This window comes from Stigmatopora argus, chromosome 4 (genome assembly GCF_051989625.1).
Source record: "Stigmatopora argus isolate UIUO_Sarg chromosome 4, RoL_Sarg_1.0, whole genome shotgun sequence".
Taxonomy (NCBI): domain Eukaryota; kingdom Metazoa; phylum Chordata; class Actinopteri; order Syngnathiformes; family Syngnathidae; genus Stigmatopora; species Stigmatopora argus.
Window position 1 is genome coordinate 21,337,180 of NC_135390.1, and position 27,707 is coordinate 21,364,886.

Sequence of the window (27,707 nt, forward strand, 5' to 3'; positions counted from 1 at the left end):
TCCGTGTGGGCTCCTCATCCGTGTGGGCTCCTCATCCGTGTGGGCTCCCTCATCCGTGTGGGCTCCTCATCCGTGTGGGCTCCTCATCCGTGTGGGCTCCTCATCCGTGTGGCTCCTCATCCGTGTGGGCTCCTCATCCGTGTGGGCTCCTCATCCGTGTGGGCTCCTCATCCCGTGTGGGCTCCTCATCCGTGTGGGCTCCTCATCCGTGTGGGCTCCTCATCCGTGTGGGCTCCTCATCCGTCGTGGGCTCCTCATCCGTGTGGGCTCCTCATCCGTGTGGGCTCCTCATCCGTGTGGGCTCCTCATCCGTGTGGGCTCCTCATCCGTGTGGGCTCCTCATCCGAGTGGGCTCCTCATCCGAGTGGGCTCCTCATCCGAGTGGGCTCCTCATCCGAGTGGGCTCCTCATCCGAGTGGGCTCCTCATCCGAGTGGGCTCCTCATCCGAGTGGGCTCCTCATCCGAGTGGGCTCCTCATCCGAGTGGGCTCCTCATCCGAGTGGGCTCCTCATCCGAGTGGGCTCCTCATCCGAGTGGGCTCCTCATCCGAGTGGGCTCCTCATCCGAGTGGGCTCCTCATCCGAGTGGGCTCCTCATCCGAGTGGGCTCCTCATCCGAGTGGGCTCCTCATCCGAGTGGGCTCCTCATCCGTGTGGGCTCCTCATCCGTGTGGGCTCCTCATCCGTGTGGGCTCCTCATCCGTGTGGGCTCCTCATCCGTGTGGGCTCCTCATCCGTGTGGGCTCCTCATCCGTGTGGGCTCCTCATCCGTGTGGGCTCCTCATCCGTGTGGGCTCCTCATCCGTGTGGGCTCCTCATCCGTGTGGGCTCCTCATCCGTGTGGGCTCCTCATCCGTGTGGGCTCCTCATCCGTGTGGGCTCCTCATCCGTGTGGGCTCCTCATCCGTGTGGGCTCCTCATCCGTGTGGGCTCCTCATCCGTGTGGGCTCTCATCCGTGTGGGGCTCCTCATCCGTGTGGGCTCCTCATCCGTGTGGGCTCCTCATCCGTGTGGGCTCCTCATCCGTGTGGGCTCCTCATCCGTGTGGGCTCCTCATCCGTGTGGGCTCCTCATCCGTGTGGGCTCCTCATCCGTGTGGGCTCCTCATCCGTGTGGGCTCCTCATCCGTGTGGGCTCCTCATCCGTGTGGGCTCCTCATCCGTGCTGGGCTCCTCATCCGTGTGGGCTCCTCATCCGTGTGGGCTCCTCATCCGTGTGGGCTCCTCATCCGTGTGGGCTCCTCATCCGTGTGGGCTCCTCATCCGTGTGGGCTCCTCATCCGTGTGGGCTCCTCATCCGAGTGGGCTCCTCATCCGAGTGTGGGCTCCTCATCCGAGTGGCTCCTCATCCGAGTGGGCTCCTCATCCGAGTGGGCTCCTCATCCGAGTGGGCTCCTCATCCGAGTGGGCTCCTCATCCGAGTGGGCTCCTCATCCGAGTGGGCTCCTCATCCGAGTGGGCTCCTCATCCGAGTGGGCTCCTCATCCGAGTGGGCTCCTCATCCGAGTGGGCTCCTCATCCGAGTGGGCTCCTCATCGAGTGGGCTCCTCATCCGAGTGGGCTCCTCATCCGAGTGGGCTCCTCATCCGAGTGGGCTCCTCATCCGTGTGGGCTCCTCATCCGAGTGGGCTCCTCATCCGTGTGGCTCCTCATCCGTGTGGGCTCCTCATCCGTGTGGGCTCCCTCATCCGTGTGGGGCTCCTCATCCGTGTGGGCTCCTCATCCGTGTGGGCTCCTCATTCCGTGTGGGCTCCTCATCCGTGTGGGCTCCTCATCCGTGGGCTCCTCATCCGTGTGGGCTCCTCATCCGTGTGGGCTCCTCATCCGTGTGGGCTCCTCATCCGTGTGGGCTCCTCATCCGTGTGGGCTCCTCATCCGTGTGGGCTCCTCATCCGTGTGGGCTCCTCATCCGTGTGGGCTCCTCATCCGTGTGGGCTCCTCATCCGTGTGGGCTCCTCATCCGAGTGGCTCCTCATCCGAGTGGGCTCCTCATCCGAGTGGGCTCCTCATCCGAGTGGGCTCCTCATCCGAGTGGGCTCCTCATCCGAGTGGGCTCCTCATCCGAGTGGGCTCCTCATCCGTGTGGGCTCCTCATCCGTGTGGGCTCCTCATCCGTGGTGGGCTCCTCATCCGTGTGGGCTCCTCATCCGTGTGGGCTCCTCATCCGTGTGGGCTCCTCATCCGTGTGGGCTCCTCATCCGTGTGGGCTCCTCATCCGTGTGGGCTCCTCATCCGTGTGGGCTCCTCATCCGTGTGGGCTCCTCATCCGTGTGGGCTCCTCATCCGTGTGGGCTCCTCATCCGTGTGGGCTCCTCATCCGTGTGGGCTCCTCATCCGTGTGGGCTCCTCATCCGTGTGGGGCTCCTCATCCGTGTGGGCTCCTCATCCGTGTGGGCTCCTCATCCGTGTGGGCTCCTCATCCGTGTGGGCTCCTCATCCGTGTGGGCTCCTCATCCGTGTGGGCTCCTCATCCGTGTGGGCTCCTCATCCGTGTGGGCTCCTCATCCGTGTGGGCTCCTCATCCGTGTGGGCTCCTCATCCGTGTGGGCTCCTCATCCGAGTGGGCTCCTCATCCGAGTGGGCTCCTCATCCGAGTGGGCTCCTCATCCGAGTGGGCTCCTCAGCCGAGTGGGCTCCTCAGCCGAGTGGGCTCCTCATCCGAGTGGGCTCCTCATCCGAGTGGGCTCCTCATCCGAGTGGGCTCCTCATCCGAGTGGGCTCCTCATCCGAGTGGGCTCCTCATTCCGAGTGGGCTCCTCATCCGAGTGGGCTCCTCATCCGAGTGGGCTCCTCATCCGAGTGGGCTCCTCATCCGAGTGGGCTCCTCATCCGAGTGGGCTCCTCATCCGAGTGGGCTCCTCATCCGAGTGGCTCCTCATCCGAGTGGGCTCCTCATCCGAGTGGGCTCCTCATCCGAGTGGGCTCCTCATCCGAGTGGGCTCCTCATCCGTGTGGGCTCCTCATCCGTGTGGGCTCCTCATCCGTGTGGGCTCCTCATCCGTGTGGGCTCCTCATCCGTGTGGGCTCCTCATCCGTGTGGGCTCCTCATCCGTGTGGGCTCCTCATCCGTGTGGGCTCCTCATCCGTGTGGGCTCCTCATCCGTGTGGGCTCCTCATGCCGTGTGGGCTCCCTCATCCGTGTGGGCTCCTCATCCGTGTGGGCTCCCTCATCCGTGTGGGCTTCCTCATCCGTGTGGGCTCCTCATCCGTGTGGGCTCCTCATCCGTGTGGGCTCCTCATCCGTGTGGGCTCCTCATCCGTGTGGGGCTCCTCATCCGTGTGGGCTCCTCATCCGTGTGGGCTCCTCATCCGTGTGGGCTCCTCATCCGTGTGGGCTCCTCATCCGTGTGGGCTCCTCATCCGTGTGGGCTCCTCATCCGTGTGGGCTCCTCATCCGTGTGGGCTCCTCATCCGTGTGGGCTCCTCATCGTGTGGGCTCCTCATCCGTGTGGGCTCCTCATCCGTGTGGGCTCCTCATCCGTGTGGGCTCCTCATCCGAGTGGGCTCCTCATCCGAGTGGGCTCCTCATCCGAGTGGGCTCCTCATCCCGAGTGGGGCTCCTCATCCGAGTGGGCTCCTCATCCGAGTGGGCTCCTCATCCGAGTGGGCTCCTCATCCGAGTGGGCTCCTCATCCGAGTGGGCTCCTCATCCGATTGGGCTCCTCATCCGAGTGGGCTCCTCATCCGAGTGGGCTCCTCATCCGAGTGGGCTCCTCATCCGAGTGGGCTCCTCATCCGAGTGGGCTCCTCATCCGAGTGGGCTCCTCATCCGAGTGGGCTCCTCGATCCGAGTGGGCTCCTCATCCGAGTGGGCTCCTCATCCGAGTGGGCTCCTCATCCGAGTGGGCTCCTCATCCGAGTGGGCTCCTCATCCGAGTGGGCTCCTCATCCGAGTGGGCTCCTCATCCGAGTGGGCTCCTCATCCGTGTGGGCTCCTCATCCGTGTGGGCTCCTCATCCGTGTGGGCTCCTCATCCGTGTGGGCTCCTCATCCGTGTGGGCTCCTCATCCGTGTGGGCTCCTCATCCGTGTGGGCTCCTCATCCGTGTGGGCTCCTCATCCGTGTGGGCTCCTCATCCGTGTGGGCTCCTCATCCGTGTTGGCTCCTCATCCGTGTTGACTCCTCATCCGTGTTGACTACTCATCCGTGTTGACTACTCATCCGTGTTGACTACTTATCCATGTTGACTACTCATCCATGTTGACTACTTATCCATGTTGACTACTTATCCATGTTGACTACTTATTTATTACCTATTCATTAATTATTTATTTAATATCTTTATCTGTTCATTTGTTTGTTGTTATTTGTGCACTTCCCTACTTGTTTATGTTTTTGACTACTTATGCAACTACTTATTTCTTACTTATTATTTATTGTTGTTATTATTCATGATTTATTTGTTAGTTGTTGTTATTTGTACACATCATAGTGAAGCTTTAAATCTCATTGTACTTATAATTTAGATTTTTCAAAATTCGAAAAGAAATTTCCCAAATACGGGATGAAATAAATTTCTAATCTAATAATGGCAATAAAAGCATTCAATCCAATTCAATGTTTCATTTTTGTCCTTTTTTTGTGTTGTGTTTTCTTACCTCCTTTCTTTCTTTTTTCCTCCAATCCTGCCCTGCCTTCCGGGCTACTGTCATCTTTGTTATGATCGTGGAGGGTGAGGATGCAAACCCAATGTGCAGGTTGGAAATAAAACCGGCGGCAAGTGGAAGCTGGTGAGAGAAGAGAAAAGAATTTTGAAGAAAAATATCCTCCAACCTAAAAAGTACTAAAAGAAGCTAAACAAAAGTCAACGCATTGCATAAAGATGGTGATAACGAAGAATGGTGCAGGGCAACAAAAAACACAAACCGTGGCTAATGTGACGATAAAAACAAGAGGGTGACACAATTAGACGCTGATCGGTAAACGTATGAACAGGCAATATTTTACGTGATAATCAGAAGGTTAAGACAAGTGAAATCGAGAAACCAAATCAACACCAAACAAAAGGTCGTGGCAAAAAAAAAGAAAGGCATACAGGAGTGCTAATTAATGTTCAATCAGACTTAGCACTGCAAATTAGCATCTTGCACTAAAACATCGTAACTTCCTCTACCACGTGCTGCTAACTACTTTTCTCATTTACCTCATTTCATTTTATTGTACATAAATCTTTTTATTACTACTTATTTCCATTGCACTTTATGGCGAAGCTTTAAATCACATTGTACTTGTATAATGACAAAAAAGTTATTCCATTGCAGCAGACTCTGGTCTACTTATTTACTGATTATTTATCTATTTGTTCTTGTTATTTGTACTTTTTAATTTTCTTGACTACTGATTTATTGATTATGTATGTTTTAAGTGTTGTTATTATTTACTGTCTATTTGTTTGTTGTTGCTATTGTGCACTTTGTGGTGAGGCTTTGAATTGTATTACACTTGTATAATGACAATAAAGTTATCTATTCAATTCCATTGCAGCAGACTCTAGTCTACTTATTAATTGATTATTTATCTGTTTATTCTTATTTGTACTTATTTTCTTGACTACTGATTTATTGATTATTTATTTAAGAAGTGTTGTTATTATTTACTGTCTGTTTGTTGTGTAATTGTATTACACTGGTATTATGACAAAAAAAGCATTCAATTCAATTCAATTCAAACACACACCCTCTCCAAACTTACTTTCCCTTCAAAATAAAATATGTATGTTCTGCAGAAAGGGGACCGAGAGCCTACCCAGACGGAATTCAAGGTCAGGGAGGAACAAGGGAACGGGTGGGTCAAAGGGTTTCGGAAAGCGTGGTAAGGGTCTTGGATGTAAGAAGACCACACTGAAAGTGAGAACGGGCGGTGAAGGTCAGCCAAGACAACTGTTCAGCCATTTTGCCGTCACTGGAGAATTTCCGTCTCCTCAAGCAGCGACGACAATAATTGCCAATGCCGCATGTGACGAGCGATCATCGGCAACGCGACTGGCGATGTTGGAGTTAATGAGGCGGTGGAAAAGGGAGGCTTGAGGTCGATGCGGGCGGGAACGCAATGAGCCTATGGGGGTTCCTCGAGGAACCCTAATAGAGCCAAAAAAGGCCACTGCACCAAATGAAAAGCTGGAAAGGAAGTCGGGTGGTCCCAGCGCACCCAAAACTCGTATTTTTCCACCTCAATATTTATTTTGAGAGTCGGGGACGGTGCCGATACGAAGGATAGGCCTCCGTGGGATACAGCCGCGCTCTTAAATCATTAATAGAAGACTGAAAATCCTGTCAATCATTGGAAATGGTCCGCGCTCTGCCGGTATAAAACACCAAAGATACATCATTGAGCTTGGAGAACATTGCAATTCTAATGAAGGCTGATAAGGTAAATTGAAAGGCATCATTTTTTGCCTTTCATATGTCTTAAAAGGTCACTTTAATTGTCCAAATGTAAGAGTTAGTAGAATGAATAGCTAATTGTCTGCCTGCTGAAATGAGTTTAATCTATTTTAACAAGCGATTAATCGTGTCGAGAGCTTGGTTGACTTGTGCTTTTTGTTATGAAAGCGTAGTTGGACCTAAATGTAGGGAAGCAATCAAGGAGGAGTTTGAAACTTGAATTGTTAAGGTAGGAGGGGTTTCGGGAAAAGGGCAAGGAGTTGATTAAATAACAAAATCAAACCTGACGGGAAAACGTGGGGAAATGAGGACCATGGAACGTGGAGTAAAAGAAGCAGACGATCCGACAATGACTAACCAACACACGGGGTTTAATAGACAGTGGGCTGATTACGAAGTTCACGCAGTTGGTTACGAGAGGAAGGGAAGCCCGGAAAAAAAAAACAAATGAAACCCCAACTAATGTTCGTTCGCTCCAAAATAAATTGGACATCAGGTGCCGTGATTGGCTGTTAACGTAAAAGTGCCGAAATTCCTGGAATATCCATGAAAAGACATTTAAAAACATATTTTTACTTTAGGAAATCAATGATCAACATTTTTGCCTATTTTCTGAGACGTTACAGACCAAGAAAGGAGCGAAATATTTTTTTAAGGATAAAGATTCGAAATAAAATGCATGTTTTATGTTAAATGAATTGAAAGTTTTTTTAATTACCATTATAGAAACGTATGTGTGGCCCTGCTTTACATGTTATCACTTCCATAATAACAGTTCTAATAGTTCCCACTCGGTAAACAGGAAGACGTTATTTTTCCTCCTTTCTTAAAATGCTAAAGGAAGTTTTAGCATTGGTCAATATCGCGGGAATCATCTCAATTAAATGTAATGAATAATAATAATAATAAGTCATCTTGCAGAAATGATGTGTGCGCATTTACCAAACAGTTGAAGTTGTAAGCGTACATCTTTTTAGTTAATTCAGCAACACAATGGCCTCCAGATTGATTAACGGCCGCACGTAGTGAGTTGAGGGAATTTGGATCCAATTAATTAAAAGCTCATTAAGCATTCGCTGAGCTGGATGAGATGGACATGGTATGGAATAGGAATGAATTAGGAAGGAAAATTATGGCGTGCAAATTATTGGGATTGTTATTATTCTTCCTTAACAGCAGCAAACACAATAATTGCTTGTGTCGTAATACGTGTTTGTTTCTCAAATTTTGCTGAAACGCAAAAGTTGTTCAATTGTTGTCTTAGCATGAGCACCTTTTGAAAACTAAAAGCTTAAACGCATGAAAAACTGTGGAAAATATAGAACTGATTTGGCGTGGAATACAGCACGTTTTTATGACTGTTTGTTTGAAGCAATATAATTAGATATATAATTTAGAGTGTTCAGCTAGCCTAGCCTATCGTGCATGTTTTTGGGATGCCGGAGGAAACCGGAGTACCCGGAGAAACCCAGGCAAACACACAAACTCCACACAGTGAGGACCCACCTGGGATCGGACCCTCGACCCCAGAAGTGTGAGACCGCCGTGCTGACCACCACAGCTATTTCTTATTTAATTTTTTTGTTCAATTTTGTGGTTCAGCGCGACCCGGCGGCTGAGTATTTAGCGTGTCAGCCTCGCGTTGGGAGACTTGGGTTCAAATCCAGGTAGGTCCACCTGTGTGGAGTTTGCATGTTCTCCACGGGCCTGCGTGGGTTTTCACCGGGTACTCCGGTTTCCTCCTACATTCCAAAAACATGCATGGTACACTCTAAAATTCCCCTTAGCTATGAGTGATTGGTTGTTTGTCTCCTTGTGCCCTGCGATTGGCTGGCCACCAATTCAGGGTTTCCCCTGCCTCTGGCCCGAAGTCAGCTGGGATAGGCTCTGGCACCCCCTGTGACCTTAGTGAGGATAAAGCGGTTCAGAATATGAGATGAGATGAATTTTGTGGTTCAAGGTTTTTATGTTAGCAAATTTGATCTTTTCTCGAGTTAAAATTTATTTTCTTATTTTCCAAAATGATACTACATGAAAGAAGACCTATGTTTTTCATCAACATTAAGAACATCAATAATACATATGGAAGGGCCAAAAAAAATATCCACATCCACGCATCTCACCAAGTCAGCTGAGATCATCACTTGTTCACCCTTGAACCAAACGAGGACGAGCCCCCCACCGAAAATAACCCACGAGCGCTCGTAAAGATGACCAATTAAACGCAATGTTGCGCCGTGCTTAATTGCCACTTGACATTTGTAAGCACGCTTGGGTGTTTATGCCACGTAAACACAAAAGGTGCCCGCCCACACAGTGAGCGCCTTTTCAAACACGAGAAACCCCTGAAAACGGTTCCAACGAGGCATTTTATCATGTCCGAGATGGAGTCAAAATATTCCCAAAAATAATAAATTTGCCGTAAAATTCCACCTTATATTTACATGTATTGAACCAAACCACACGAACTCAAAAGGTCCTTTAGCTTAATGCTAACACCCAATGCAAATGCCCATAGAGGAGCAAACCAATTTGGCACCAATGTTCCATAATCCTCAATTTTCAAACTGCCATTATTGAAAAATCTGGATTTTTGAAGCAAATACGACTCGGCGGGATCACAATCACGGAATCAGTTCTTCTTGAAATGGACAACCGGGTATCTATGTAACGCTATACGAGGCAATAAATTCAGAGTGCAAATGATGGGAATAATATGCAAAACGGTGGGTCTGCCAGGCCCGCTAAAGCGGCCCTAATTGCTCTAAATGAAACGAGGGCCGTTAAACGAGAGCGCTTCTCCGCCGGCCCGCCGGTGGAAAAGCGCCAACGTGAATTCTCGCTATTGATTCAGCCTTTACTTTTATTGTCCCTGACTACATTAGTTTACTCAGTCATCATTCATATTCATGGCAGAGTTGCTGCTTTCCATGCGTCCGCAATAGACTTTGAGCAGTTTCACCTGTCAGCTTGCAGTGATTAAATCAAGTTGAGGATATTTTGGAGTACCATATTTTCTGCACTATAAGGCGGAACTAAAAAGCTTCAATTTTCTCAACTGCGACTTATATATGGATCAATATTGGTTAATCAGGGTATGAAATTCACTCTAGCACAGCTCCGTCTATTTAATGTATAACATAACTCCTACTACAGTTCCATCTGTATAAAACAATTCCCATACTACTGCTACTATTACTACCACTAGAACCACTACTACTACTACTACAGTTCCATCTCATGGATATATAGAACAATTGATACTACTACTGATACTACTACTATTTCTACTACTCATACTACTACTACCTCTACCCCTACCACTACTACTACCCCTACCACTACCCCTACCACTACTACTACCCCTACCACTACTACTACCCCTACTACTACTACTACCCCTACTACTACCCCTATTACTACTACCACCCCTACTACTACCACCCCTACTACTACCACCCCTACTACTACCACCCCTACTACTCCTACTACTACTACTACTACTACCCCTACTACTACCTCTACCTCTACTAGGACCCCTATTACTACTATCCCTACTACTACTACTGCTATTATTACTACTAGTACTTACTGTCATTACTACTACTACTATCCCTACTACTACTACCCCTACGACGACTACTACCCCTATTACTACTACAACTGTAATTCCTACTACTACTACTGTGTTTTATAATCCGGTGCACCTTATATATGAATTTTTTTTTAAGATAGGCCATTTATTCGAAGTGCACTTTATAATCTACCGTTTAAAATACGGTAGTTAGAATATGACCAAATTGTGAACGTAATGAACCTATTGGGAGTTTTGACTTTTAATGCTTAATACTTTTTCAGGTAATATTCTGGTTTTCAGACTCCACTCCAAGAACTGCATTTTCACGCTACTAAATTCTAAACGGCTTCTGCACTTTGTTACTAGTTCAAAAATGTTCCTGAAATGCAGCAGAACTTGAAGAAAAGAGGATCCAACTTAGTTTTTCTTTTTGGCTCGAGCTCTAATAAATAGTTTGAGTCTTTTATTGTCTTAACGAAATGGTGTACACTTTGATTTACTGGAAGAGCGCATCTATTTAGAGGTCTCGGTTCCAAATGTTTTCCGCACAAACCCAGCCGAAGGCATTCCGTGTGAATGTTGATCAGTATTTTGTAATCATAATTTCTCTGAGCTAAGTTCACGCCTGGTCAAAGTTTGCCATTCCGAGCACACGGTCAAAACTCAAGAAAACCCGACCCACGCCGGCGCATAAAAATTTCAGGCCCCTTCATGTTCCTCCTGCGCCTCCATCTCATCAGCATGCGCTTGACAATTCCACTCATCTACTTAGACCCGTAACAGAATTGATATTTTTCGCATTTTATTCATAACGTGGGGCGCTCCATTTGTAAATCATCCACGTCCAGGCGCCAAGTTTGTTCTCGGGACTCCGAAAGCTTGCGCGGGTTTTCTCGGGGGTTGAACGGCTTATCTCGAGGGTGCCTAATTAGCGAGCGAGCGCTAGGACGGAGGGGGCGGGAGTTTGCCGGTAGGCTCCGGCACCCCGAGAAGTCCGACGGGGCGACCTTCTGCTCTCAGTCTCCCTTTTTCAAAAAATAAACTAAAAACAGGACGGATCTTCTTCGTCCTCGCAATTTCACTAATGTGCCCCGTTGTTGTTCATTTATCATTCCCTATTGATTTTCATCATTAAGCTCCCACGACCACGGCATGAATCATTGGCACGCCAGCTGATGTCGCAACCCCCCGATCGATCGGCGCCCCCCCGAGGGAGCGAATCACGGCGATGGTTCCGATTCCGCCGTGGTGCGCGTTAATGGTTTATTACGACGACTGTGCCGAATGCATTGTTTGGAGAAACCTCCACTTAAAAGGGAACGGCTCTCGGCACCCCCGCGGAGATAAACGCTAGGCTTTGTCAAATAATTGTAACGCGGCAACAAAGGAATAAAGTCGATGGCGTCGTATTGAATTTAAATTGCAACTTTCCAATGTTTCTTTGACCGAGCGTGACACGAGCAGCAGTCACAAATGCCAAAGAATGAAAAACATGGCTGTCTTTTTTTAAATCGTTCTAGTCTTAACTTGTTGCATGAACTGGTAGCGTATGAATGGACCAGGTGTCAAACTCGAGACACCATTGTGTGGCCAGCAAAAGTCCATTTTGTACATTGTAATTTGTGTCTTGTAAGATTTAATCAGATCATTTTATATCATATAATAGTTTCTACCTATATCCTATCCTAATAAATAAGTAGTAGTCAGCATAGTAAATAAGTAGTAGTCAACATAATAAATGAGTAGCAGTCAACATAATAAATGAGTAGCAGTCAATATAATAAATAAGTAGCAGTCTACATAATAAGTAGCAGTCAACAATAAGTAGTAGTCAACATAGTAAATAAGAGGTAGTCAACAATAAGTAGTAGTCAACAAAGTATAAATAAGTAGCACTATACATAATAAATTAGTAGTCAGCACTTAAGTAGTCGTCAGCATAATAAATAGTAGTAGTCAACAATAAGTAGTAGTGAACATAGTACATAAGTAGTAGTCAACATAGTATATAAGTAGTAGTCAACAATAAGTAGTAGTCAACATAGTAAATAAGAGGTAGTCAACCTAGTAAATAAGTAGCACTATACATGATAAATTAGTAGCAAGCACTTAAGTATTCGTCAACATAATAAGTAGTAGTCAGCCTAGTAAATAAGTAGCAGTCAACATAATAAATAAGTAGTAGTCAACATAATAAACAAGTTGTAGTCAGCATAGTACATAAGTAGTAGTCAACATAGTACATAAGTAGTAGTCAACATAATAAGTAATAGTCAACATAGTAAATAAGAGGTAGTCAACCTTGTAGATAAGTAGCACTATACATAATAAATTAGAAGTTAGCACTTAAATAAGTAGTTGTCAACATAATAAATAAGTAACAGTCAACGTGGTAAATAAGTAGTAGTCAGCATAGTAAATAAGTAGTAGTCAACATTATAAATAAGTACTAGTCAACATAATAAATATGCCGTAGTCACATAGATAAGTAGTCAACATGAATAAGTGGTCACATAAACAAGTCAGTCCAAAAGTGACTTATTTCATCTGAACATGACTTTTTGCCACCAATCAAGTTACTCACAGACTTTGTGTCCTTTTTGCTACTTTTACTGTGCATTTGGCTGCGATTGGATCAGCTGTCAAAGTCTCTGTCCAACTTTTTTGGAATTCCCTCCCAAACTTTTTTGTCTGACCACCACGTGCCCTCCAAAGTTTCTCCCGACATTTTCAAGTCATGCGGTCCATCTGTTCAAACTGTCTGCTCGTTGGAGAATTGGCTGCGTGTTAGCCGAATTGGTGTCGTTTCCAATTAAATTCAGCCATTTTTTTTTGTTTTTGCTTCTTTCGAACTCCCTTTGCTGTCGGTCGAGGTGACGGCCTATCGGATTGTTCGAATGTGCGGCGTACCGAATGGCGAGACCTACGCTGGCCGTTGGCTTGAACCTGGAAATGAGCATTTTGTGGATGGTTTGATCAAGCCGCTAATGCGCCCAATGGCAGACGGGCAGGGCGCACTTGCTGAAAATTGGCTTTGTTTCAACGGCTGGCATCTGTTGTTGCTGTTAATCGTGCCTAGATTACAATTTCATTGCAGGGTGTCGGAATTTTCATCAGTGTTCGTCGGGCTCTCCAAAGGAGTGTTGCGCTTTTCAATTTTACAGTGTGAAAATAATATCCAAACAAGGAATTAGCTTAATGGAATATATGGCAATCTTTGTCCAATCTGGTTTGACTGGGAGGTCTGAAAGATCATTGGCTGGCAGCCTCTCCCAATCAAAATGGAATCTTTTTGTGTTGTCAATGGTAGTGAATGGGTTGATAATTAAGTTGATAGGATTTTTATTTTTGAAAATAAGAATTTTTTAGGCGGGCGAGTGGTTAGCGCATCGGGGTCACAGTTCTGGGGTCGAGGGTTCGATCCCAGGGGGGTCCTCGCTGTGTGGAGTGTTTGCATGTTGCCCCCCGGCTTGCGTGGGTTTTCTCCGGGTACTCCGGTTTCCTCTCACATTCCAAAAACATGCATGCTAGGCTAATTGTATGCTAAACTGTCCCTAGCTCTATCACATGTGTCAAAGTGGCGCCCCAGGGGCCAAATCTGGCCCGCCACATCATTTTGTGTGGCCCGGGAAAGTAAATCATGAGTGCCGACTTTCTGTTTTAGGATCAAATTAAAATGAAGAGTATAGATGTATATTAAATTTCCTGATTCTCCCCCCTTTAAATCAATAATTGTATTTTTTCTGTGTTTTTAGTTCAAAAATCATTTTGTAAAATCTAAAAATATATTTTAAAAAAGCTCAAATAAACATTGTTTTAGATCTATAAAAAACTGAATATTCAGGGCTTTTAATCCAGTTCTTTTAATCCATTTATAAAATAAAAAAAATCTAAATATTATATCTAAAATGGTCCGGCCCACGTGAAATCAAGTTGACGTTAAGGCGGCCCACGAACCAACCCGAGTCTGACACCCTTGCTCTAAATCATTGATTGTTTGTCTTCTTGTGCCCTGCGATTGGCTGCCCACCAATTCAGGCTGTCCCCGGCAATTAGCTTGCATAAGGCTCCAGCACCCCCCGTGACCCTTGTGAAGATAAAGCGGTTCAGAAAATAAATGAATGAATTATAAACAAAAATAAGCAAACCTCATTAAGAGCGAACTTCTCTTGGCTCATAATATTAACATTTAAACTGCATAAATATTTGTCTCTCCATTCAAAAATGGATTAAAAAGTAGGCAATGATCTATTTGACACAAAAATGTTTTCCCCTCCATAACAACTTCCTGACCTCATCTGCCTGGTCTGTTGCTATCAAAGACACGCTGATGTTTTTCCAATTTTCACGACTTTTATGATGAAGTTGGTAAACGTCAAAAATGATAAATGATCTCCTAATGGTCTCTTAACTGAGATGTTCTTGTTTGTTGGTAAGCTCCGCCTTCCTCACTTTGACTTCCTAGCAAAAGAATCTTGAAAAATCATGGGGGGGTCACACAGAAGGCACAAACAAGCATTCATGGCGGATTTTTCACCTCGTGGCTACGCGGCGTCGTCAATTAACCTCAAGCCAATGTTGGCGGACGTGGGCGGAAAAATGAAAAATAAATAAATCCGGCGTGAACCCACGCAAGCACGCGAGGAAGCGGTCGGCCTCAGGTTAGCGAGGTGGCGCCCAGTCAAGAGTGATAATGCGACGACTTCGTGTTATTATCGGTAGCGGGCTTAGTTTTTTTGAAACTGTCTCGGACATTTAAAGGTCAATCATTTTACCTTTCAGGGTAGTTTATATTTGGTTGTGTAGTGGGAAGTGGTATAAAAAAAATAAGTAAAAGAATGGACGGATTACATATTTTTGTGTGCCCCCAGATTTTGAGAATGTCGGGGAATAAAAGTTTTACATGTTTTTTATCCACCTAATTTAAATGGAGCTAATGCAACATAATAATCATTTAAATAGGTGATTTCATGTAAGCAGAAAAAGGAAAATATTTTAATCTCTTTTTTTCCAGTTGTGCAGCACCATAATAATTTTGCAAAGAAATTATTTAACGGATGTCTTTGACATAAATGTATAGCGTGAATAGCTTCAGTCACAAAATGCGATAAATTGAGATGTTTCAGTTGTGATAAGTTCAGAAATTTGACTTTTTGTCAATATAATGGAAATATGGTTAGGTTATGTTAAGTTAGAACTTTATTTCATCCCGTATTTGGGAAATTTCTTGGTTGCAGTAGCAAGACAGACACAGAAGACATTGTAGACCTAGTTAAAGAAACTGGAGCCACACAGAGGAAGTGTGCACACAAAGAAATATGCTTTACAGCTATAAATATTTGCATTCTACCTATGACTAATTTTTTGTGAATGTTCACTCATTAACTGCCATGGCAAGTGATCCTATTTCCAACAATCGCTGCCAACTCTCCCAGTCAAAATGGATTGGGCTTTGCTCACCATCAATGCCAGATAATGAGTTAAAAATGTAAACTAATGATTTAAAAAAAAAAAAAAAGAAATCAATACATTCTGATCCGATAACATCCTTAACGAGAACAACTTAAGATGAGGAGAAAAATGCTTTTCCTTATTTTGGTGCACTTCAATACGGTATTTGTGTAAAATAGAATACATTAAAAAGGATGTGGCCTTTGTTTTCTTTAAAAAAATTAGATGTATTTTTGTAGAATTGGAACACATTATTTTGAATTTTATGGTGTCTGTTGTTAAAGGTCGCAAACATTTTATTGACAAATAAGGTCGGTGAAGTACTCAACATCAACACATAATACTAATAAAAAATGAGCTTACTTACAATTGTCGCAAGGTTCGTTCATTTTCCCCAACATGGATTGGACATCTAGTATTGGCAATGGCAGCCAAAAAGTTTAACAAGTGCCCTATGGAAAAAAAAGATTAAGAACGGTTACTTTACTGTACATATCAGTTGTCACATTTATTTATAAAACGTGTAGACAGTTGACTGATTGTTAACCCTGTGTGGTATTGTACCGTCTTGGCCCGAATTTAAGACGACCCCTCTTTTTCACGACTCAACTTTGAAAAAAAGACTTTTTGAACACCAAATTCAATTATTTTTACACAGAATATAATGACAGAACATCTGAAACAAATGATTCTAACAATATATTGGGGGAAAAAACATTTAATTCTGCCTCATTCATATCATGCAAAAACTGTCCATCCCATCTTAATATCCGAAAATTAAATATGTCAACTTAAGTCTGTTTTTTTAATGTACTAAATGAACCAATCTACTGTGATCAAACAACAAAATTAACCATCCAAGTGTTCAGCATAGGCTTGAAAGATATCTGGCGCCCTCTAGCGTAGTGAATAGGAATAATGTCTAGACCCCGAATGTAAGACGACCGACAGTCTTATTTCGATGGAAAAATAAACGTCTTATATTCGGGGCCAATATGAAACTTGTTTTCTGACAAACTCGGAGAGCGTACTCATTTCGGAGGTCAGCAGCGAGAAGACCTTCTGTTTTAGTCGCATTGTTTTCTTGCGTCTTGTCGTCTTCATTTCAGCGGGTCACGGCTGATCTGAGGGTCCTCGCTGGCGTCGGCGAGTGGAGAGGAAATAAAGCCGTACAAGCGCGTCTATCTGCTATTTGTGAAGGTTCCACTTGGCAGAACTTTAATTCCCCAGCTCCATCTGTTATTTATCTCTTACATAATTCAATTTGCGACACCCTTTTCCATACTTACAGTCACCCTGTCTGTCAAGCTGATGCACATTTTTTGTGTTAGGTTTTTCGTAATTCTCCGTGGGCTGAAAATTGTACTTTTCGGGAATGAAAGAAAATGAAAGGAAAAATATGAACTGATATGTTCAGAAAATCATCAGAACAAAAAAATCTGATCTCTCAAGACGTGGTAGAGTAGACAAAAAAAATACTCAAGTAAGAGAGGTGTTGTTTAAAATAATAAAGTAAAATTAGTCATCCAGAAAATGGCAGTAAAACGTGACCAGTCAATGGCAGGCTTCCCAGTTGAAATGCGTTTGATGGCTAAAACTGACAGTGCAAAAAAAGTCAAGAAAATGATGACTAAGCAAAATTCATCACATTGAATTATTTTTTTGATACACACGAAATTCAGAAATTCCACAGTGTCCTAAAATTTGACGGATTTTCAACCGAGCTCATTAAAAAATATAATTTAAATGTCTCCATCTAGTGTTACAGCTCAAAACTGAATGTAGGGCTGAACTCAACCTTCTTGTGCGAGCCTAATTCAATAATATTTCACTACCCACCCGACTATGACTAACCAAGAATAAAATACGCCATTCCCTGCTGTTCACACTCAAGCGACCATTCTAAAACACACTCAAGTGGGAACAAAATGTAATATTCCCAACCCGTTTGAATGGGAAAAAAAGAGGGTGTGCGGGTTGTTTACGCAACGTACAGGTGACAGGATCAGCCTCCTCCAAATGGGCTGCGGCACTTCAGCGATGAGACGACAATAGGCAGAAAAGAAATGCATTAGCGTAGATGAGGCTGCAATTATCATGTTAAAAGTACTTAAACAGGGTGATTTGGGCAAGAAATTGTGGGCACGATGGAGTTTTCAACTCGACGTGCAATTACCTTCATATTACCATGCTTTTATTATTGAAATATTTTTCTACCTTTTAAGGCGAGGCGTGAAGGGTATATAGTCGTTCGTCGCTGTCTGACATAAATCTGGGCTTTATTATTGTCAAAGAAAAAGACTTCCAGTGTGCTTTATATATGGATCAATATGGGTTAATCATTGTATGAAATTCCCTCTGGTGGGCTACAGTGCCATCTAGTTGGTGTATAGCAAAACTCCTCACCGCTGCTACTACTACTACTACTACTACTACTACTACAGCGCCATCTAGTTGATGTATAGCAAAACTCCTCACCACTACGACTACTACAGTTTCATCTAGAATATGTATGACACAACCCCTACTGCTACTAGTAATACCAGCACTGCTGCTACTACTACTGTTACTACTACTAACCCTAACCCTACTACTACTGCTGTTACTACTACTGTTACTACTACTAACCCTAACCCTACTACTACTGCTGTTACTACTACTGTTACTACTACTAACCCTAACCCTACTACTACTACGACTGCTGTTACTACTATTGCTGTAACTACTACTGATACTACTACTACTACTACTACTACTGCTGCTGTTGCTACTACTACTGCTGTTACAACTACTACTAATACTACTGCTGTTGCTACTACTACTGCTGTTACTACTACTTCTACTACTGCTGATACTACTAGTACTACTGTTGCTACTGCTGATACTACTACTGCTGATACTACTACTACTACTGTTACTACTACTACTGTTACTACTACTACTACTACTGATACTACTACTGCTGTCACTACTACTACTACCACCACCACCACTACTACCACTACCACCACTAATACTATTACCACTACTACTACTACTACTACTACTACTACTACTACTACTACTACTACTACTACTACTACTACTACTACTACAGCAACTTATAGATGAAACACATTTTAAGGTAGTTCATTCATTGAAGTTGCGCTTTAAAGTGCGGAAAAAAACGGTGTTTTTTTCACACAAGAATTGTCTTGGATTGAAAAGGACTATGTTCAAATCCACTTTTTTCCCCCAGTATAGCGGCATTTTCATGCAGTCCAACGCTGATATTTTAAAATCTGATCTAGGCCATTTTCGTATACAAATATGATTCCGATAACCACTCATCCATACACATCTAAACTAAACATGACCAACAAGTGAAATTACATTATCACACCAATGAAAAAAAACACCTGATTGGACGTCAATCGCCGTCAATGACAAAGATTTCTCACAAAACGCCGCTTCAAGACACTTGCCAAAGCTTTGTTACATCCAATAGGACTCGAAAAAAAAAACATTAAAATTCATCATTTGTCGACGTCTTTTTCATTGGCGTTGGCATTCAAAAAAAAAATGTTGGGTGATGAAAAGCATACCGCCATTTTCCAAATATCTAGGGACATGAATATTCTCTACGCTCATAAAAAAATATATAATAAAAAACCGTGGGAGGCAATCACCAGGGGAATCCAGATGTTGGCGACAAAGGATCGCAGTCATGAATAATTAAAGGCAAAAAAGTTTAAAGGTGTGTCAGGTGACATGAAAGTGAAATGGCTTGAAAGTGGTTAGCGGAATCCCAGGACAATTTTCCCGCACGTATTCAAACGCTAACTTTCATTCTTCGCCACAGATGTTTCCGTTCATTCCATTGGAAGTGACTTATTAAATAATATTTGACCATTTGGTCAAAGGATTGTGATAGACGAACAGTCAAGTGATTTCCCTGCGGAATGCTCCACTTTCTCTCTGTCTTTCTAATTTAACGTGACCAATCTATTTCGTAGGCTGGAGTTCAATTGTGATACGAGTGGGAGGAAAAGTTTGCTTTAAAATACACCTGAAAATTGAATTGAATGTTTTGAATGCTTTTATTGTCATTATACAGTCGTACCTCTACTTGCGAAATGAATTGGTTCCAAGACTTTTTTTGTAACTTGAACATTTCATAAGTAGAGGTGTACTTTATATGTAAATTCTCTCATTCGTTCCACGGTCCACAAAACTACCGACCAAACCGTTTAAAATTGTTCTTAGTATACCAATTTCGTATGAAAGGTGTGAGGAAAATTATCAGGAAGTGATTTATTAATGTCTCAAAATAAAGCATGAGAAAATGTGCCCTGTGCCACTGAAATATCTCCCTCCGCGACCATTAGAGATGAAATATCCATGTTTGTCCGCCAGATGGTGGCAAGAGCTCGTTTACCAGGGCTAAAAGCCGTCCACTTTGTAGTACATTTTAGACTTTTACGTGTGCCCTGTGTGTGTGAAAATATGTGCCGCATTGTATTTATATGGTTTTTAATCACTTAAGGGAAATTCAAAATAAAATAACGGATAAGGAAATGCATTTACTTTTTAAGGGATTTCGTAACTTGGATCGAGACTCGAGTCACCATTTGCATATAAAAAATTTCGTATCCTGAAACTTTCATACCTAGAGGCATTCGTAAGTAGAGGTATGACTGTACCAGTAGAATGAGATTTAAAGCTTCACCACCAAGTGCACAAATAACAACAACAAACAAACAGACAAATAAATAATCAATAAATAATCACAATAACTACTAAATAAATAAGTAGTCATAACATAAGTAGGGAAGTGCACAAATAACAACAAACTAATAAATCATAATAAATTATCAATAAGTAAGTTATGCATAAATAAGTAGTCAACATAGATAAGTAGTCAGCATTGAATAAGTGGTCACATAAATAAGTAGGTACGAAGTGGCTAAAATGGCGTCCAAAAAAGTGCGGCTCTCAAAACGGTTACTTCACACCAAACTGGAAGACTTCCTGTGTTCCTTAAGAAGCTTTTGTTGGGTCTGCTCAACGTGGCCCTGCAATTGGCTGGCCACCGATTCAGGGTGTGCCCTAACCTGATGGCCGGAATCAGCTGGGATAGGCTCCAGCGCCCCCGTTTGTGAGGATAAGTGGTAAAGAAAATTAGTTTAAGAGTAAATTTGAGCGTTCTCCAGATTATATGAGAACAGAATTGCTGTCCCACTTTTGGAGCTTTTTTTAGTCAGTCCATTTTAACTAGGTCTACAATGTCTTCTGTGTCTTGTGTCCATCTTGCTACTGCAACCAAGACATTTCCCAAATACGGGATGAAATAAAGTTCTAATCTAAAGAGATAATGCAATCCAAAAGGTACAGATCTCCATCTCTATTTCTTCTCACCGCTCTTTGAACAGCTATCATGTTTTGAGTATCGGGGGGGGGCGGGTCTAGACGGGACGCCTCGTAAAGCCGCGGCGAGCCTTTCAGCCCTTCGCATCTTAGCGACGGCTCCGACGGATTCCCATCGGCCATTCGGCTTTCAAAAGGCACAGAAGAGCAAATCGACAATCAGATCGTTGTAATTGACGGTCATTATGTGCGATATAGTGTGCTGTGTATATAGCATGTCAAGCTTTGAGATAGCTATCTCTGCGTGATACCCCCGTTTTTGTGATTTTTGTTTTTTGCTCTCTGATGCATGAGGGAGAAAATCTGGTGTGCTTTTTACTCTGATATATTTTCATCAGTCGCTTCGGGGCAAGTAGCAGCGCACTAGCAAATGTACACCCACGTGCATCACTTCGACACCTTTGGTGATAGGCTCGTTCCCATTTGTATTACCAAGCAGAATTTTAAAAAAAATCTGAATAGTACAGAAATTTAAGTCAGGTTTATCTTTTCTCTATTTTGAAATAAATCACTGTATCGGCCGTATTGTCTTCCATTATGGCGATTCGGATATGTCTAATTTATGCGCATATAAGCCATACCCTTGATTCAGTCAGCATTTTTTTGCAACAAATACAGCGTATATGCGAGAAAATACGGTAATTTTTTAGTATCAAAACTACAGGAAAAAAATATTGGAATGTTTTTGGATGGAATTTCGAACATGTCTAATTTGTGCGCATATAAGCCGTACCCTCGATTCAGTCAGAATTTTTTTTGCGACAAATACGGCGTATATGCGAGAAAATACGGTATTTTTTTTGTATCAAAACTACAGGAAAAAAATCTGGGAATGTTTTTGGATTACAAGGAAAACTAATTTAGTTTTTGGTTGGCCATTTTAACTTAATTTTCAAAATGCAATGTTGCGTTCTAAATAACGTTATTTTAATGTCAAAACATTATTTTCAAATTAAATTAGCGTTCTCACTTCCATTTCAACGGCATTGCTAACGTGTGTTAGCTCAATCCAAAACGTGAGCCTGGTTGATTTGCTGTTTGCGTTTTTTGATTTCTTTGCAAGAATTAACAATTGAAAAAGCCAACTTTTTTTAAGCCTGACTGCTAAACCTCCTATTTATAATACATGAGTTGCATCAAAGGATTTATTCCTGGTTTAATTCAAAACACTGTTGGGATTTAGTCCACGGGGCGTTATTTGCTATCTATAGTTTTAGTGCGTGTTCTCTTGTACTGTTTGTTGTTTTTGTCGGAAAGTAAAATTTCTGTTACATGCTAAAAAGTAAACTTACAGCAATACAGAGATTCTGTCCATCGTAAACCTGCACAATCCGAAGCGACGTGTTCAAAAATCACGCTGCCACGTCTTTGATTTCATGTTATTTTTTTGGGCGGGTTTATGTAACGGATCCCTAGATATGACGACTTCCACGGGGATGCTTCTAAAGCAAAGAAGTCCTTGCGTTGTATTTTTCCTGTGTTCTCAAGTTTTTTTTCTCTTTATAAATGCACGGTATTTATCATTTGGAATCCCACCACCAAAGCGCCCGGGCGAACATCGCTGGGGAGGGAGAGAGAAATGGCAAAGGGAGTCGCGGAATAAATTATTCGCAGGCGCCCTCCTTTATTCAAAACAAGTGTGCCAGCTCCCCGAGTAATTCCAGAGGTACTTTCCTCTTGGTTCCCTTCCCGCCTTTGTTTTCAGGGCAATTTCGGAAATAGAAACGGCTAAATTAGGAGCCTTTCGAGTCGGGTTTGGTCCGTTTTTCTCCCGACGATCGGCGATGATTACATGGTTTTGTTTTGCGGAGTTGATGAACTTGCCGATGTTCGCGGCTCAGAGAACAAACGGGGTTGGTTCTAAGAACCTGTTTAGGAATGTGGGATGATGGGAACTTTTGCCAGGCTAGAGGAAGCTAAAACTAGCATGGTCTTCCTAAATGCTAGTACAATATTTTTCGCAGATTCGAGGCTCAGTTTGGGGAATTTCCTAGCCGTCCAATTCATTGTGGGCCTCACAGTTCTGGGGTCAAGTGTTCGATTCCGGGTCAGTCCTCACTGTGTGGAGTTTCTATGTTCTCCCCAGGCTTGGGTGGGTTTTCACCAGGTACTCCGGTTTCCTCCCAGATCCAACAAACATGAATGCTAAGCTAGCTGGTTGAACACTCTAAATTGCCCCTAGCTATGATTGATTGGTTGTCCTTTGTATCCTTGTGGCCTGCGATTGGCTGAACATCAAGTCAGGGTGTGCCCGTAGTTAGCTGAGATAGGCTCCGGCATCCCCCATGAATCGAAGCGGTTCAGAAAATGAATGAGGGAATCAGTCAGTGTTACTTTGAACCAAATCAACCAAAATGTTTTTTGTCAAAGTACAGAAAACCATCATAGTCCCATTTCCACAATCTTAGTTTATAGTGGTTCATCCATATTGTTATGTTATTTAAGACAACGCATATAAGCCGTACCCTCGATTCAGTCACAATTTGCAACAAATACGGCGTATATGCGAGAAAATACGGTAATTTTTTTTGTATCAAAACTAGAGGAAAAAAATCTGGGAATGTTTTTCGATGGATATCAAATATATATAAGCATTTAGAATAGCATGCTAGCAGAACAAGCGGGGGAGAAAAAGTCATTTAGATGTTGAGCCTGTAACTTAAAATCGAATATTTTACTTTAAAAATCTAACGTAATTAAACCAAAAGATTTTTTCGATACATCGTCTGTAATCCCCTATCAAATTAGATTAGATAACTTTATTCATCTCATAGTCGGGAAATTTCACTGTCACAGTAGCAAGAGGGTGAGAATACAGACACAGCAAAAGACATTATAGACATAAATAAATAGGTATGAGGATTGCATTTTCTTAAGGGTGCGTTTAAACACCTTTAAAAGGATTCTAACAAACCCAGCAATACACTTGCAAAAACCGATGAGTTCTCAGGCAAAAAAATCAATCAAATCAAAAGCCTTTATTGTCATCATACACATACAAATAAACAACAACAAAAATCATCTTCTTGCTTCCGGCTTCAGGATGTTTCTTCTAAAGACTGTTACCAACACCTCATTAATAAGACACCCGTATTCCAACTGGGGTTCTACAGCGGGTGTGTCGTCAACGAGGTACGGGAACGCAATAAGATCAACAGCGATGAGATATTTCGTGTGGCTTCGAGAAGCTGCAAAGGCGTGTCGGATTAAATGCGTTGACCCGCATTCTTCTCGGCTTTGTTACGTCCTTCCTCGTGCGTGGTCGGCGCTCGGCGAGTTTTCGCGTAACAAGATCCTCTGTTGTTCTGCGGCAAAAGCGCGTTGCTCCGCCTTCCCCTCTTGATTGCGCCGAGCGCTTGGTGTGGATCCGAGGAAAGCGCGCCCCGCTTCTTCCAGGAGTGTTTCAAGGCCTGCCTTCTTCCTACACCTGGGGTTTAAGTGTTCGCTTGAATTATTGATGCCACTCGCAGACGAGGCGCCACGTAGACCTTCGGCTTTCTTTGGAGCCGAGTTGCGGATGCAGGCGGTAAAGACGGTTTGATTCAGTTACGCAAAACCGGCGAGATTTGGGGGGATTCTCATCCTAAGAAGTACATGACACTCCTAAAATACTTTGTCAAATGATAAGAATGGCAGTAAGATGAGTACGTGCTCCATTGCGCTGCACTAAAACAGAACAATTTTAGAAAATCGGACTTTTTGCACGGCAACACGCTAGTAACATAACAAATAAATTTAAATGAACTTGGATTGCGATGCAGACACTCACAAATAAATGTAATCTAACCTTATACTAAACTTAATTCTAATTTTGTTTGAAATTTTGATACCTTTCTTCTCCCAGGTTGGCTCAATTGGCCCCGCCTCCACCCTGACTTTCAAATGCAACCTATCGAGGGTTGTTAGCTTTTGTCTTCACTTCAAAATATTCTGAAAATGATGCACACATCTGTCCTCACAATAGGATAACGCACGACCACTTGTTAACGAGAAGTAGTATATACTCCTCTCGTATTAGCGAACAAGCTCCGCCATTCGCACTGACTAACGGGGAAAAAACACTGAAGGAACTGCAATAGGTGGTGAATTAGAACCAATAAAAATATGCTTTCCATTGTAATATCCTGTTTTTTGTGTTTTTTTAGAGGTTAGGAACAAATTCATTTGTTTTTAGTTCATTTCTGCGGGAAAAAAATATTTTAGATACAAGTAAGTTGACATACGAGCACGGTTCTGGAACGCATTAAGCTCATATCTCAAGGAATTACTGTATGCTCATTAATTTGTACTGTTCTCTAATTAAATAAACCAAACCCAACATGGTTTCATAAGGCAACAAGAATCTGTTTTTGTCTTACTGGCGTGCGCTGTGGCAGAACAGACAATTGTGTGTGAGCAGCAGCTACCTGGCATGGCTGCAACCTCGGTTTGTTTGGCTCGAGGCTCCGGGAATGTCAGCGCCAAGCTCGCGTGGCGAAACAAAACACACCATCATCTCTGTAACAAGTGTAGCCGGTGGGACTTGGAAGACTCACCTCAGCCTACTCTTTCTCTTCCACGCTGCCCCGACATTTGCAACCCAGGGGCCCGAATCCATGGCGCGGGGGGAATACCCGGATGCTGGAAAACTCTTCATCTTTCTGTTAGTTTTTGGGTGAAGAAGAAGCAGACTGTTAGCGACTTACCGCCTGATCTCTGCTTGAATTGGAACATTTTGTGTGGAGAATTGTTCACTCAAGACTATATTCTGGCGTTAAGTGACTCATATATTTCCAATTTCCAACATGCGGGTGATTTCTCCTCTTATTGACAAACAAGAGTAGCCATATAATCTTTATCCTCTACTCCACAGGTGTCAAAGTGGCAGCCCGGGGGCCAAATCTGGCCCGCCGCATCATTTTGTGTGGCCCGGGAAAGTAAATCATGAGTGGCGACTTTCTGTTTTAGGATCAAAATCAAATGAATAGTATAGAGGTATATTAAATGTTCTGATTTTCCCCCTTTTAAATCGATAATTGATATTTTTTTAATCCATACTTTCTTTGTTTTTAGTTCAAAAATCATTTGTAAAATCTAAAAATATATTTAAAAAAAGCTAAAATAAACATTGTTTTAGATCTATAAAAAACTGAATATTCAGGGCCTTTAATCCAGCTCATTTAATCCATTTATTAAAAAAAATCTAAATATTATATCTAAAATGGTCCGGCCAACGTGAAATCAAGTTGACGTTAAAGCGGCCCGCGAACCAACCCCGAGTCTGACACCCTTGTCTACTCCTTTTGAAGGGTTTTGTTTCTTATTTTTGGGTTCAGTACATAAACGGTTAGATGATCTGGACTAAGGGACGGTGACCGAAAAGTCATCTGCCTCCCGCAATTTGGAGCCAACGTTCATGTTGTTTGTCTTTGCCCATCTGTCGAATAAACAGCGCGGCGCTGGAGGCGCATCGGGCCCGGCCGGATCCGTACGCTGTTAGAAACGGGAAGTCAAGCGCCTCTTTCAATTACTCTCTTATTGGCTTAGAGCTCCCCGCGGACACGCCCGGGCCCCGCGTCAGACTCTCTGGCTGCCGTCGTGGCGCGAGTGTCTCTTTGGGTTTACGTCAGGTGTCCTCTTTGACAAACTACGAGCATTTGCGTGGCCTCTTCTTGACACCGCAACGTTTTTAACGGCTTCACTTAGTTGTCTTTGCAAAAAAACATTCAACGGTAGACACTAGAGATGCAAGTTGCGGAACAATAAATTCTGTGTACAGTGGTGCCTCTACTTACAAAATTAATTCTAGAAGTAGTTTTATAACATGAGTTTTTCCTAAGACGCCATCATTTGTTTGGATGCTACCAACAAAACCCTTAAAAAAATGATCAAAATATCCCAATTTTGTATGGATTATGTGAGAAACACACAAAAGCCCAGAAAACGGATAAGAAAATTATAAAGCCATTAAAATGAAAAACGTTCTATGGTTATTAATGAGGTAAATGTTTGGCAATTGACAAAACGTACAAACTCACACACAACTTTCATTGATTTTCCATAACTATTATCTTCACTAGGGTCGAGGGGGGTGCTGGAGCCAATCCCAGCTATAACTAACTATAACCTAACTATTTGACCAGGCGGGGGACACCCTGAATCAGCGGCCAGCCAATCGTAGGCCACAAGGAAATGGACAATCATTCACGCTAACACAATTTAGACCACAGGTGTCAAAGTGGCGGCCCGGGGGCCAAATCTGGCCCGCCGCATCATTTTTTGTGGCCCGGGAAAGTCAATCATGAGTGCTGACTTTCTGTTTTAGGATCAAATTAAAATGAAGAGTATAGATGTATATTAAATTTCCTGATTTTCCTCCTTTTAAATCAATAATTGTAATTTTTTAATCTATTTTTTCTGTGTTTTTAGTTCAAAAATCATTTTGTAAAATCTAAAAATATATTTTAAAAAAGCTAAAGCAAACATTGTTTTAGATCTATAATAAAACTGAATATTCAGGCCTTTTAATCCAGTTCATTTAAACAATTTATAAAAAAACATCTAAATATTATACCTAAAATGGTCCGGCCCACGTGAAATCAAGTTGACACCCTTGATTTAGACAGTTAGCCAGCTAGCCTAGCATGATTGTTTTTGGGATTATGGGTGAAGGGGGGTCCAGGGCAAGCCTGGGGAGAACATCCAAACATCTCACGGTGAGGACACACCTGGGATCAAACCCTCGACCCCAGAACTGCGAGGCCGGCGCGCTAACCACTTCTTCACCGGCCCACCCGGTAAAAAACGTTTTTTTTAAATACATTTGACAATTTGCTCAATTTTTCCCTGTCAGTCAGTGGTCCGCTTCAACGTACGCCAAAGCCTTTCCTTTTAGCCGACCGACTTCTTCCC

The 27,707-nt window shown here is 43.3% G+C and overlaps 1 long non-coding RNA gene across 2 annotated transcripts in view; it reads right to left on the reverse strand.

The window, feature by feature from the left end:
- Positions 1–3,804: 3,804 nt before the first annotated feature.
- Positions 3,805–27,707, reverse strand: part of LOC144073687 (uncharacterized) — a 45,096-nt gene continuing 21,193 nt past the window's right edge. For both annotated transcript variants that reach the window (XR_013300149.1, XR_013300150.1), the window contains exons 4-6: positions 25,352–25,456; positions 15,778–15,862; positions 3,805–4,726 (exon numbers count right to left, since the gene is read on the reverse strand). This is a non-coding gene — a long non-coding RNA (uncharacterized LOC144073687). The remainder of the gene's footprint in view (positions 4,727–15,777; positions 15,863–25,351; positions 25,457–27,707) is intronic.